The following is an 11,329-nucleotide window of genomic DNA, read 5'->3' as shown; positions in this document are numbered from 1 at the left end:
TATGAATTCTAAGAGAGGAACTCTGGCTCCACTTACAGCATAAATCTACCCCTTTGACCAATAACATTTGCCAGAGGGATACGATACCTTGAATGGCTTGGGTCATAGGCTTGTTTCTAAGTGAGGGTTGTGTGGGATACTATGCTTCATAGCTCTCCTCAAATAGGAAAGGGGTAATTCCTCAAAGAGAATTCTGGGTACATGGGAACAACACAGGTTGGCTATAGCAACAAGAGACTTTTTGAAAGATGAATTCATAGAACCATGTATGTGGTAGAAAACAAAAGATTAAAGAGAAGAAATGGTCCAGAACCACTACCCGTGTGGCCTCTGTAGCTGAGAGATTAGTTCGTTAGCAGAAACAGGGAAATTGGATGGGGCAGGAGGTCTGGTCTTGGGGAGAGTTACATTTGGATGTGGTGAACTTGAGGTGTTTGGCATGCAAATGCGTAGTAAGCAGGTGAAGATTTGGTTCTGGACTCAGGCGAAGGTTCAGGAGTATCAATAGAGACCTGAGAATTATGGTTCAAGATTGATTTTTGCTTCTCAATTTTGATATGTATGGATAATTCTGCCTCATTATCTTTAAGTTTAAAATGTAATTATTAAGCATTTAGAAAACACAAAACACATACATTTGACAGGCTTTGTAAACGTCTGGGCTGAGAAATTGAAGCAATTTTTAAAGGAAAGCAATCTGGGAAACTCATAGGTCGGATGAAATTTTTTTTGAAAAGAGGTTGACCTCATAATCAAAGACTTCCTTCAAAAAATCTTCAGAAGTTGAAATAGTTACTTCATTGGTCACTTTTTTAGTGTCTTCTTGATGAGTATCACTGCCATTTCAAAGTTTCAAACCCACATGATTTCTAATTTGAGAACTATCTTCCATAAAAAGTATATTCATGGGATTATTTAGTTATTTTAAAAAAATTAACAGAGCAGCATTCCATTGACATCCATGGCACAGTTTTATATATTTTTCTTTTCTTTCAAAATGGTCATTTCCTTTTTTTTTTCCTTTTTTTATTACTCAAATGAATTTATCACATCTGTAGTTGTATAAGGATCATAACAATCTAATGTCATTTCCTTTTTAACAATTTCATATATGGATAGTTTTCTCTTACTTGGATCATGGCCTTAAAATTCAAAATCATGGATTTGCTTTCTTAAACCAGATGCACAGTGAAAACAATCTTTCTTGGCCCCAAATTGCATTCCAGTTAATCGTCTCAGTAATGAATGCCACTGGCTATAGGTGGATGAGAATTAGAAGTTATGAACAATTGTATACAAACATTTCTTCATTCATGCCACAAAAATGTATAACATCTACTTTGTTCAAGTCACTGTGCTAAGCATTAAGGATAATTTAAGTAAACTTATAATTATTCTCACAGAGAAGCAAATAATTTTCACAATATGTATTAAATATAGAAGAAGCTATGGGTAAATAATTTAGCGATATGAGTGTAAAATTGACGAATTTTTCCAAGGTGAACTGGGATAAAGTAAAGTTTGTTTTAAAGTAGGAGAATGACCTAGAAGGACTTTACTAGTGAGGTGGTTACTGCCTATAAAGGTAAAGAAAGGCAAATCCACTTAAGGGAAGGAAAGGAAGAGGAATATTAAGAGCTGAGGCTAGAAAGGGTTGGGACATTACTCCAAACTCTTGAGGTAAAAGAAAACAGCTCTAAGTGTATGTCTTTTTTTTTTTTGGTCTTTTTGCCATCTCTAGGGTCGCTCCCACGGCATATGGAGGTTCCCAGGCTAGGGGTCTAATCGGAGCTGTAGCTGCCAGCCTACGCCAGAGCCACAGCAACGCGGGATCCGAGCCACATCTGCGACCTACACTACAGCTCACGGCAACGCGGGATCCTTAACCCACTGAGCAAGGCCAGGGATCAAACCTGCAACCTCATGGTTCCTAGTCGGATTCGTTAACCACTGCGTTACGACAGGAACTCCTAAGTGTATGTCTTGATAATCGTGAATTACAAAGAACCATTAAACACTTACATGAAATAATTTGATAAGTACCACTAATTATGAAGTAACTTTAATTTGTAGGACCCATAACAATGCTATTTTGTATATTGAGATTATAGAAAACGATCTATAATTATAGTTTATCAGAGTGAATGACTCATAAGTAGAAAATTGATTAACATTACTTCTTATGCAAACTCAAATTTCCTTAAGTTTCCATCGTAGAAAAGCCAAGTACTCTTTTGTGTGCTGGAGGCACACTTTAAAAATAAGGTACAGAAATGCTGATTTGAGGAATTTGTCCTAAGTGAACACACTCACATCCCAGATTTTGCTGGCGTCTGAGCTGCTTCCTAGGGTTCCAGACAAGGGGGAAAAAAGGCCTGTGGACTGACAGACAAAATGCAAATATATATGATGGCAAAGGAACAAGTCTGCTTTTCTGTGTGGCACATGGCATTGACCTCATAAGTGTATAGCCTCATATATTTAGAAAAAGTCAAGAGAATGGCATGTACCTTTATTTATCATCAGGCAATCTGGGAGTTTCTTCTTCCTTAGCAGAAAATATAAAGAACTTTCAAAGAAAGCTCACTCCACTGGAGCCTTTTATGACATTTTATCTGGAGGATGATTTTATCTGGAAGATGATTTTGTATGAAAACCCCTCTCTTGTCGTTTTCTTCTCTAGCAGTCTCAACAAAGTTTTCTTAGGTTTTTTTTTTTTTTTCCCCCCCTGTAGTTCTCCTTTTAGTGACTGTGGTGGTGAGACACTTTGGGTTGGAAGGAATGAGACTCTTTGGTGGGTAACAGGGATTAACTGCCAGCAGGCATACAGGGCAATTAGGAAGATAGAGTAACACACTGAAATCCGAGCTGGGGAAATGCTCAGAAAGGCAGGGCTTCTGGAGGTGAGGGAGGCCTAACCAGAGAGCGTCAGACTGGCTTTTGTAGCTTTTTCAACATCTAAATGCTCCGGAGATTCTGAGTGAAAAAGTGGGGGTGGGCCCCCACGCCTTTCCACAAAGTACCCTCTCCCGGGCTGATTCTGATGGGCTGCGTGGGAATCACTCCTCCTTAGAGCTTCTTTGTCAGCTGTGTTCCAGGATCCATTTCTTTCTGTCTGCTTCTCTCCTGCTTCCAGTTTGCTTCCTCATACCCTATCTTTTCTCTAATTCACAGCTTCCACCGAAGCGTTAGTTTGCTCCCTCATGCCTTTGGTTTATTAGTGTCAGTTCTTGCTGCTGGCTGTCTCATATGCTGAATGTTTGTATGTCTAAATGAAAATGCTTAATATAAAAGAGTTTGAGGAAGTCTCCTATGGATCAGGGGTTAACGGATCTGGCATTGTCACTCTAGCAGCTGAGGTCTCTCCTGTGGCTTGGGTTCTGTCTCTGGCCCAGGAAGTTCAGCATGCTATGCATGCAGCCAAAAAAAAAAAAAGAAAAATTGATAGCACAGTTTGTCCTTATGGGGCCAGACCACCCCATAGGTTATGGGCCATTTTAAGGATTGATTTGGTCAGTTGCCCACCCCTGATCCAGTCAGTTATGGCTGCAAATGGGAGCAGGGCAGGCATAGAGCATAGAGCTGCTGCTACGTACGGGTCTGTGAGCTAAGCCACCTTAGTTGTGCCTGTGGATCTGGCAGGCAGTGTGATAGTGTGATTACACTCTGACCACTTCCTCAGAGTTGGGACCTGGGGAAGGTCTACCAGCTCAGCACACAGGTGGTCAGCCAGTGCCCCTAATTCCAGTCACGGATCTCATTCCTGCCATAAGGGTTCCGTGGAAGTGCTGAGTTCTGAGCCTCTCTGGGGCCCTGTGGTAGTGGGTGGCTCTGTCAGAGATGCTTATGGAGCAGCTTTATCAAGTCTTTTATTCCATCTGCTTTCCAACCTCTGAAGAATTATTGATGTTGCCCATCAGTTTTGTCTTCTCTCACATTCTCTTTGTCCTTGTGAATGTGCGGCTTTCTTCATTTTTTGCTGCAATTAAGAAGAGATACAGGAGTCAAAGAATGTCAAAGAGCTGTTAATTCACCATTATTTAGGAGGAAAATCTCTCCCTTTCTTTTATGCCTAAACTATTTTCTCTAATATTTTTGCTCTAAGACTACCAGATCATAAATGTAAGAGAGCAAGTTCATTTTTAGCTCTACTTTGTCCTCACCTATGTTGGCGACCACTTTGGTGTGTATTTTTGGTTTTGTTTTTTGGCTGCACCTGTGGCATGTGGAATTTCTCTAGCCAGGGATGGAACCCGTGCCACAGCAGTGACTGAGTCACTGCAGTGGCAATGCTGGATCCTTAATCTTCTGTGCCATGAGGAACTTCCCAGAGGCCACTGTTTTGTCAGTTTGCCAGCATATTAATATCTCTAGCCCTCTCAAGGCAAGCTTTTCCTGATTCTTGCTGTTTTTGAACCCTTCATCCTCTAGATCATCCAGATAGGAGGAGGAAAGTAGGTGTGGTGGTACCAGGAGAAGCCCAGAAAGATCTTATTCCTGGGACTGTGGGATTTAGGCTATTGGGGATTACAATCCAGGCTCATCATATTTTATTTCATGTGAATGTGTTCTGAAGAAATAGAAAAAGAGGAGGTGGGGATAGAACATCATACAGTAAATGGTAGACCCTGCAAAACTACAAAAGGGAGTAGGAAACATAAGATAATTATTTGGGTGCAGATTACAGTATTTATTGGAATAACTTTAATTGCTGTGCAATTCAATAACAATTATGTGTCTTATTAAATAAGTACCAAATTAACTTTGTGGAATGCATTCTTTGATTAGAATAGTAAACAGTCTATACATGTATTCAATATTTATTGTGTGTTGATGTTGTAATCAGCAGAGGAAGAGAGAGCTGATAACTGGCTGTAAGGAGAGGCAAAGGGTATTCACATCCACATCTAGAGCCCATGATAAAAGTGAGGTGTTTTTTGGAGCTGGAGTCTATCACTGCTTTCAGGACTCTACCATTGCAGCCAGGAGGCATTAGGCAAATCGAAGAACTAAATCCTTGGCTTGGGCTGGTGGGGAAATGTAATAACCTCTAAGCCTTGGTCTTTCCTCATCTGTAATATGGGAGGAATGATAATAACACCATCCAACCATTAGGATTGATATGAGGACTAAACGTCTGAAATACAGTGTAAATCTTCCTCACCTTGTGAAGTTACATTTGATAAAGCCATCATAAATTGAAAATATTGTAAGTTGAAGATATATTTAATACATCTAATTGGTTGAACACCATAGCTTAGCCAAGCCTACCTTAAATGTGCTCAGAACATTTACATTAGCCTACGATTGGGCAAAATCATCTAACACAAAGCCTATTTTGTTATAAAGTGTTGAATATCTCATGTAATTTATTGAATACTGAACTGAAAATGAAAAACAGAATGGTTGTGAGGGTATAGAATGGTTGTAAGCATATGGGTTGTTTAAGGCTCATGATTGTGAGGCTGACAAGGAGCTGAGGCTGACCAGGAGCTGGGGCTGCCTGCCACTGCCCTGCCTCACAGGAGAGGATTATGCTACATATTGCTGGCCTGAGAACAGATAAAAATTCAAAGTACGGTTTCCACTGAATGCATATTGCTTTCACACCACCTTAATGTCAAAAAATCTAAAGTCAAACCATCATTAAATCGGGAACCATTTAGAATTGCTTAATAAATATTAGTTGTTCCTATTTTTGTTTCGGCAGGGAATTTGTCGTTGGGGCTGTAATTGTTATCATAATTTGTTTTATGCAGTACTGAAAATAACCTGAGCATTAAGGATGACTCTGGCAAACAGGAAGTAGCCATGGTCAAGGTTTCACTGCATCAGAATTCAAAGGGAGGTAACAAGTCTTAGTGGAGTTCCCATTGTGGCTCAGTGGTAATGAACCCAACTAGTATCCATGAGGAGGCAGGTTGGACCCCTGGCTTCACACAGTGGATTAAGGATCCGGCACTGTGGTGAGCTGCAATGCAGGTCACAGATGCAGCTCGGATCTGGTGTTGCAGTGGCTGTGGTGTGGGCCATCAGCTTCAGCTCCAATTTGACGCCTAGCTTGGGAACTTCCATATGCCATGGGTGCAGCCCTTAAAAAAAAAAAAAAAAAAAAGTCTTAGGACTAAAGCCAGAGACAAATTTTAAAATGATCTTTTTTCTTTAGTGGATTTTTGTTTGACGGTCAAATCTCCACTTTCCATCATTCACCACACCTTCATCTATCCTATGGAGACTTTGTCTTTTTGTTCAGTGATGAATCTCCAGTACTAGAACAGTGCTAGCACATAATAGGTACTTAATAAATAGCTCGTAAATGTGTGGATGAATAAAAGAATGATGGATGGATGGATGAATAAATTTAGCAGAAGAGGTTGGTTGCTGTTTTGAGTATCAGAAGTGTGCTCATGTATCATGGTCACTTATAGCTTAAAATAATAAGAAGGAAGATGGGTTGGCAGTTACAGTTCTTTGATTTGGCAGTGTGCTATAGTTTTTTTAAGTCAGTGTTTTGGCAGCTTTTATTATACAGTGTTTGGATGATAAATGAGTACTTTCTTACAGAAAGGTAGCACATGGCTCCTGTATTTTATGAAATAACAAATCCTTCATTTCAATGCCAGATTTTTAGAATATGTTTCGTAATTAGAGAGATTAAAATGAGCCTTTGCAAGGCCGCCAAAACCGAAATGTTTTGGGATGAATCCAGAACAACCCAGTCTTAAGTTTGTGCATATTTGGGACTTAGAGTCTTACATACCCAAGAGCTTGTGATGCAGGGGCCAGAAAGGGTGGCAGCTGTTTTCCCAGAGAGTTGTGGCCGATAGAAGCTTCCATTATAAAGAGGCCTGGCTGATGACATTTCAAAGGTAGTTAAAGAACAAGAGTAGGGAATGGTAAAATTGGGTAAAAATTGATAAGCTTTTATTTGGGAATGACAATAGGTTTGGGAGTTTGAAGAAGCATCAAGGTTGAGAGAAGGAAGGACAAAGATTGAAGTACACAGTAGAGTAAGAAAGGGGAGCTTCAGGAGTGGAAATGGGGCAGAGACTGCACTAGAGGGGGAACAGGGCAGCAAATAACCTAAAAGATCAGGTGTTCTTATATTCTAGGTTATCACCATGATTTTCAAAATAGGGTCCATTGGAAGGTCTGTTTGGGAGCACAAAACTGATCTAAACATGCTGGGTATTTCTTTGGTGCTTAGAGGCAAGTGACTTTCATTTTACTTAGGGCGACAAGATGTTCCTAGTAATCCACTAAGAAAGCCAAGGGTTGCTAAACTTCGCTATTTGTAAGCTAAAATTAACGTACTGGTAGAGGTGACAAATCACCTAACTCAGCAGCAGCCTGCCGACAAGTCTTGTTGGAACTCAGTGCTGTCCACGTTGTCAAGCTTGTATTGCATATGCACGTGGTGGTGGTTGGAATGCCCATTCTTTTGAAGGGGGTGCTTTGTTTAATGGTGTATCATCAGTGTTTTATTGAGTTGATTATGATTTCCAATTGCTGCCATTCTGATTACTCAGCGAATATGAATTTAACATCATTATTATAAATGTGTTGGTTGATTGGGACTTTCGCATACGTTGACCCATATTTGAGGCAATGGCATTTTTGGTCCTTAATTCTCCCTAAAACTAGACTTTGAGATATGAATAACCTATACTCTATTGCTAGGGTAATATGTAAAACTTACAATATGTACTTATAGAGCAATAGTTTATCAATTCTTTCTCCTATTGGAGAACGAGACTAGTTGGTGACACTTGAGGTCATTTTTCTTACTTAAATTCAACCAGCCATGGATTGTGTAGTACTGTAGTATTTCTATTAAAAATATCTGCATGTAACTGGACCCATGCAGTTCAAACTCCTGTCATTCAAGGGTTAACTGTATTGCTATTCCGGACTTGCCTACTCCCTGCTCTGTTAGAATGTCTTACAAGACTCGACTCAACCCAAATCTAAATGGCACGTGAGAAAGGAAGGACCAGAAGGCTGGGAATGAAGGTCTGAGAATGATTCTCTGAGTGGGGTCAGCTGTCTTCAGTGGCTTCATAGGCAGTGTCTCATGCAGCAGAAGAGAGAGAGAAAGGGAAAGAATGGAAAAAGGTTCGCCAAAACACCTTACCTCTCTTTTAGGATCTACCAAAGTCCAAGACAGCTTTCCACTTGGGGCTAAATAATAAGATGAAAACTGAAGAACACCAAGAGACAAGGAGCCATGAATGGGTTTCTTCTCTTCTTATTTACCATCAAATCAAATGTTAAATGTTCAAGTATAACCTGCATGGCTTTCAGCCCTCAGCCCAAAGTGAAATGCTTTGAGAGGCTGAACACCAGGTAGGTAGAGCTCAGTGAGAAAGAGGGCAGACATATGGTGCTTGTGCACACCTAGGCAGCTGTTCCAGCAAAGAAGACAAGCTTGTACCCTGATAGCACCTCCCCTGGAGTAGAAAGTATGGACCCATGTGACATCCATTGTAATTTTTCTTTGAGACACAAATGATGCTATTTCTTTCCAATTTATTTATAGAATAAATAGCACATAGCAAAAGAACAAGAAGGATTTCTTTCAAAAGAGTTTTTAAGTAAGAGATTTGCAGGTGCAGTATTTTCTCTTTCATGAGTACAGGCTGTCTCCAGGGAAGGTGTGAAGGGAACTTGGCATACCGCTTTTACAAACAGGGGTCACAGCCCATCTGGGAGGAAAAGTAAGGTTGCAGTGTTGCCAGAAACCTCCGGCCTCAATTAGGAGATTTCCTGGAGAAGCCCCCTGTGTCCTTCCCAAGGGTGTCTCTGAACATCCTCATCTAAAGCAATTTCCCTCTCCCACATACTAGAACAGAAACCCCAACAAGGCAGCATTTTATTCAGAGTCACGTCTTCAGTGCTTGAAACAGTACCTGGCATGTAGTAGGTGCTCAATAAATACTTGTTGACTAGATGAGCAAATGACCTTCACCTCAGATGAAGGGGATAGTGATAGCTAACGTCTATTAAGCTCTTACTCTGTATTTAGCAGTGTACTAAGCACTTCACATTATTTTATTTAATCTTGATGCCCATGAAATAGGTATTAAGTAATAATATTCTTATTCTCACTTTGTATTCTGAGGATAAGGGAATCTAGTAACTTGCTAACGATACTCAGCCAGGAAGTAACATAACTGGGAGTCCGAGCTCTCTGTCCACTCTTCTATGTTGTCCTGGAGAAATTTACAGTCTAGTTAGGAAGACAAAGTAAATGCGTGGCAAATATTTCATCATGGAGTTGCCTCACTTAGCGCTTCTATTTTTCCATTCAGGGCCTCTGAATTACCTGGAGATCTCTCGGTAAAATGCAGATTATGTGTCACTGGGTCTGGAGTAAAGCACAGGATACTGCAGATCTGATAAGCTCCCAGGTGATGCCAGTACTGCTGGCCCCAGACTATGCTTTGAGAAACAAGGCTCTGTCTCCCCTTCCCCCTCACTGCCCCAGGCACTGCTGTTTTGAGAGGCCCCTCTGGTGCAGGGCAGTATTTCTCAAGGATCTTTTATGAAGTGACTCCTATCTTCCAAGTTCTTAACTATACCCATGGAACAGGAAACTACTCTTAATTCAGAAGTTTTGATTAAATAGATTCACTATAAATATTACTTCTAAATTTTATTGATTTTTTTTCTAGAATATATGCTAAAGGGCATAAGTCTTATGTGTACAGCTCCATGAGTGTTTACAAAGACAGATAACAACTATCCATATTAGGATACAAAACATTTCCACCTCTAAAAGCCTCCTTATGCCCCTTCCCAGTGAATATCACTCCCTCAGATAACCACTGTTTTATGCCTATCACCATAGATCAGTTTGCCTGTTCTTGAACTCATACAGGTGGAATTGTACTGCATGTATCCTTTTGCATCTGCTGTCTTTGCTCATCACAGGATCTGAGCTATTCATCCATGTTGTTGTACATAGCAGTAGTAGTTTGTTCTTTTTTTTTATTATTATTAATGTGTAGCATTCCGTTATATAAATATATCACAATTTATTTCTCCATTTTATGGTTGATAGAAATTAAGGCTGTTTACATTTTGATGATTAAGAATAAAACTTGCGAGCTGCGGTGTAGGTCGCAGATGCAGCTCGGATCTAGTATTGCTATGGCTGTGGCATGGGCCGGCAGCTGTAGCTCCGACTTGGCCTCTGGCCTGGGAACTTCCATATGCTGTTGGTGTGGCCCTAAAAAGAAAAGAAAAGAAAAAAAAAAGAATAAAACTTGCACTTAGCATTTGGAGGGTATATACAGAGGAGCAGAATTACTGGATTGTAGAGTAGGCATAAATCTAGCTTTTGAACTATGATTATTTATAAAAAGGAATTTCTACTATGGGCTAGAGGTGCAAGTTATCTTTTCCAAGTGCATGTAAAAGCATAGTTATTAATTTTTATCCATGTGCCACTCAAAATTATTTCATATATGCTATTTTGAAAAACATGGGTAAAGCAGAAAAAAGACCTAGGCTTTGGAATGAGACACTTCTGGGTTAGACTCTTGGTTTAGCTGCTTACTGTAGCTGTGTGCTCATGGTCAAATAATTTATATGATTTGAGATAGTTTACAGTCTCTGAGTCTCATATTAATGAATTGTATCTTTGTGTTAATAGTGTGGATGAATCTTACAGAGATAAAGGCTGAGGAAATGAAGCTGGAGCCCAAAGAGTACACATTCGTATGCTTCCATTTATATAGAGTAAAAAATAAGCAAAATGAATCTTTGTTATTGGAAGTCAGGCTAGTGGTTACTTTTGAGAGGAAGTAGTGATTGGAAGAAGGCCCAAAGGGCACTTTCTGGGGAGCTGGAAATGTATTACATCTTGATCTGCATAGTGGTTACAACCCCCGCCGCCACATAGACATGCATATACATGCCAGCATATTTATATATACATGTATACAACATAATACTTGGGTGCTTTTGGGGTGCTGGTCAAATTCTGTTTCTTGATCTAGGTGCTGGCTACCCAAGTGTGCTCAGACTGTGAAAACTTATCAGGCTGCATATATAATATTTGCTCTAGAGATGCTGTCCTTCTTTGTAAAAATGGGGATAATAATAAAAATAATGACTACTTCAAAGTTTTGTTGAATGAAGTATAAAAAGTACCTGCTCAGTCATATTAGTTCCTTTGCTCTTATTTCCCTGTAGTCTAAGGGGAACAGCCAAAGGAAAAATGAGAACTTATGATACAACATGAAAACATCTACACTATGAAGTACTGACTTTAATATATTCATATTTATCAGAGATAAAAGCCTTATAGTAAAAAAAAAATACT

Source organism: Phacochoerus africanus, chromosome 2 (genome assembly GCF_016906955.1).
Source record: "Phacochoerus africanus isolate WHEZ1 chromosome 2, ROS_Pafr_v1, whole genome shotgun sequence".
Classification (NCBI taxonomy): Eukaryota; Metazoa; Chordata; class Mammalia; order Artiodactyla; family Suidae; genus Phacochoerus; species Phacochoerus africanus.
The sequence above is the reverse complement of the archived record's forward strand: the minus strand, read 5'-3'. Positions refer to the sequence as shown.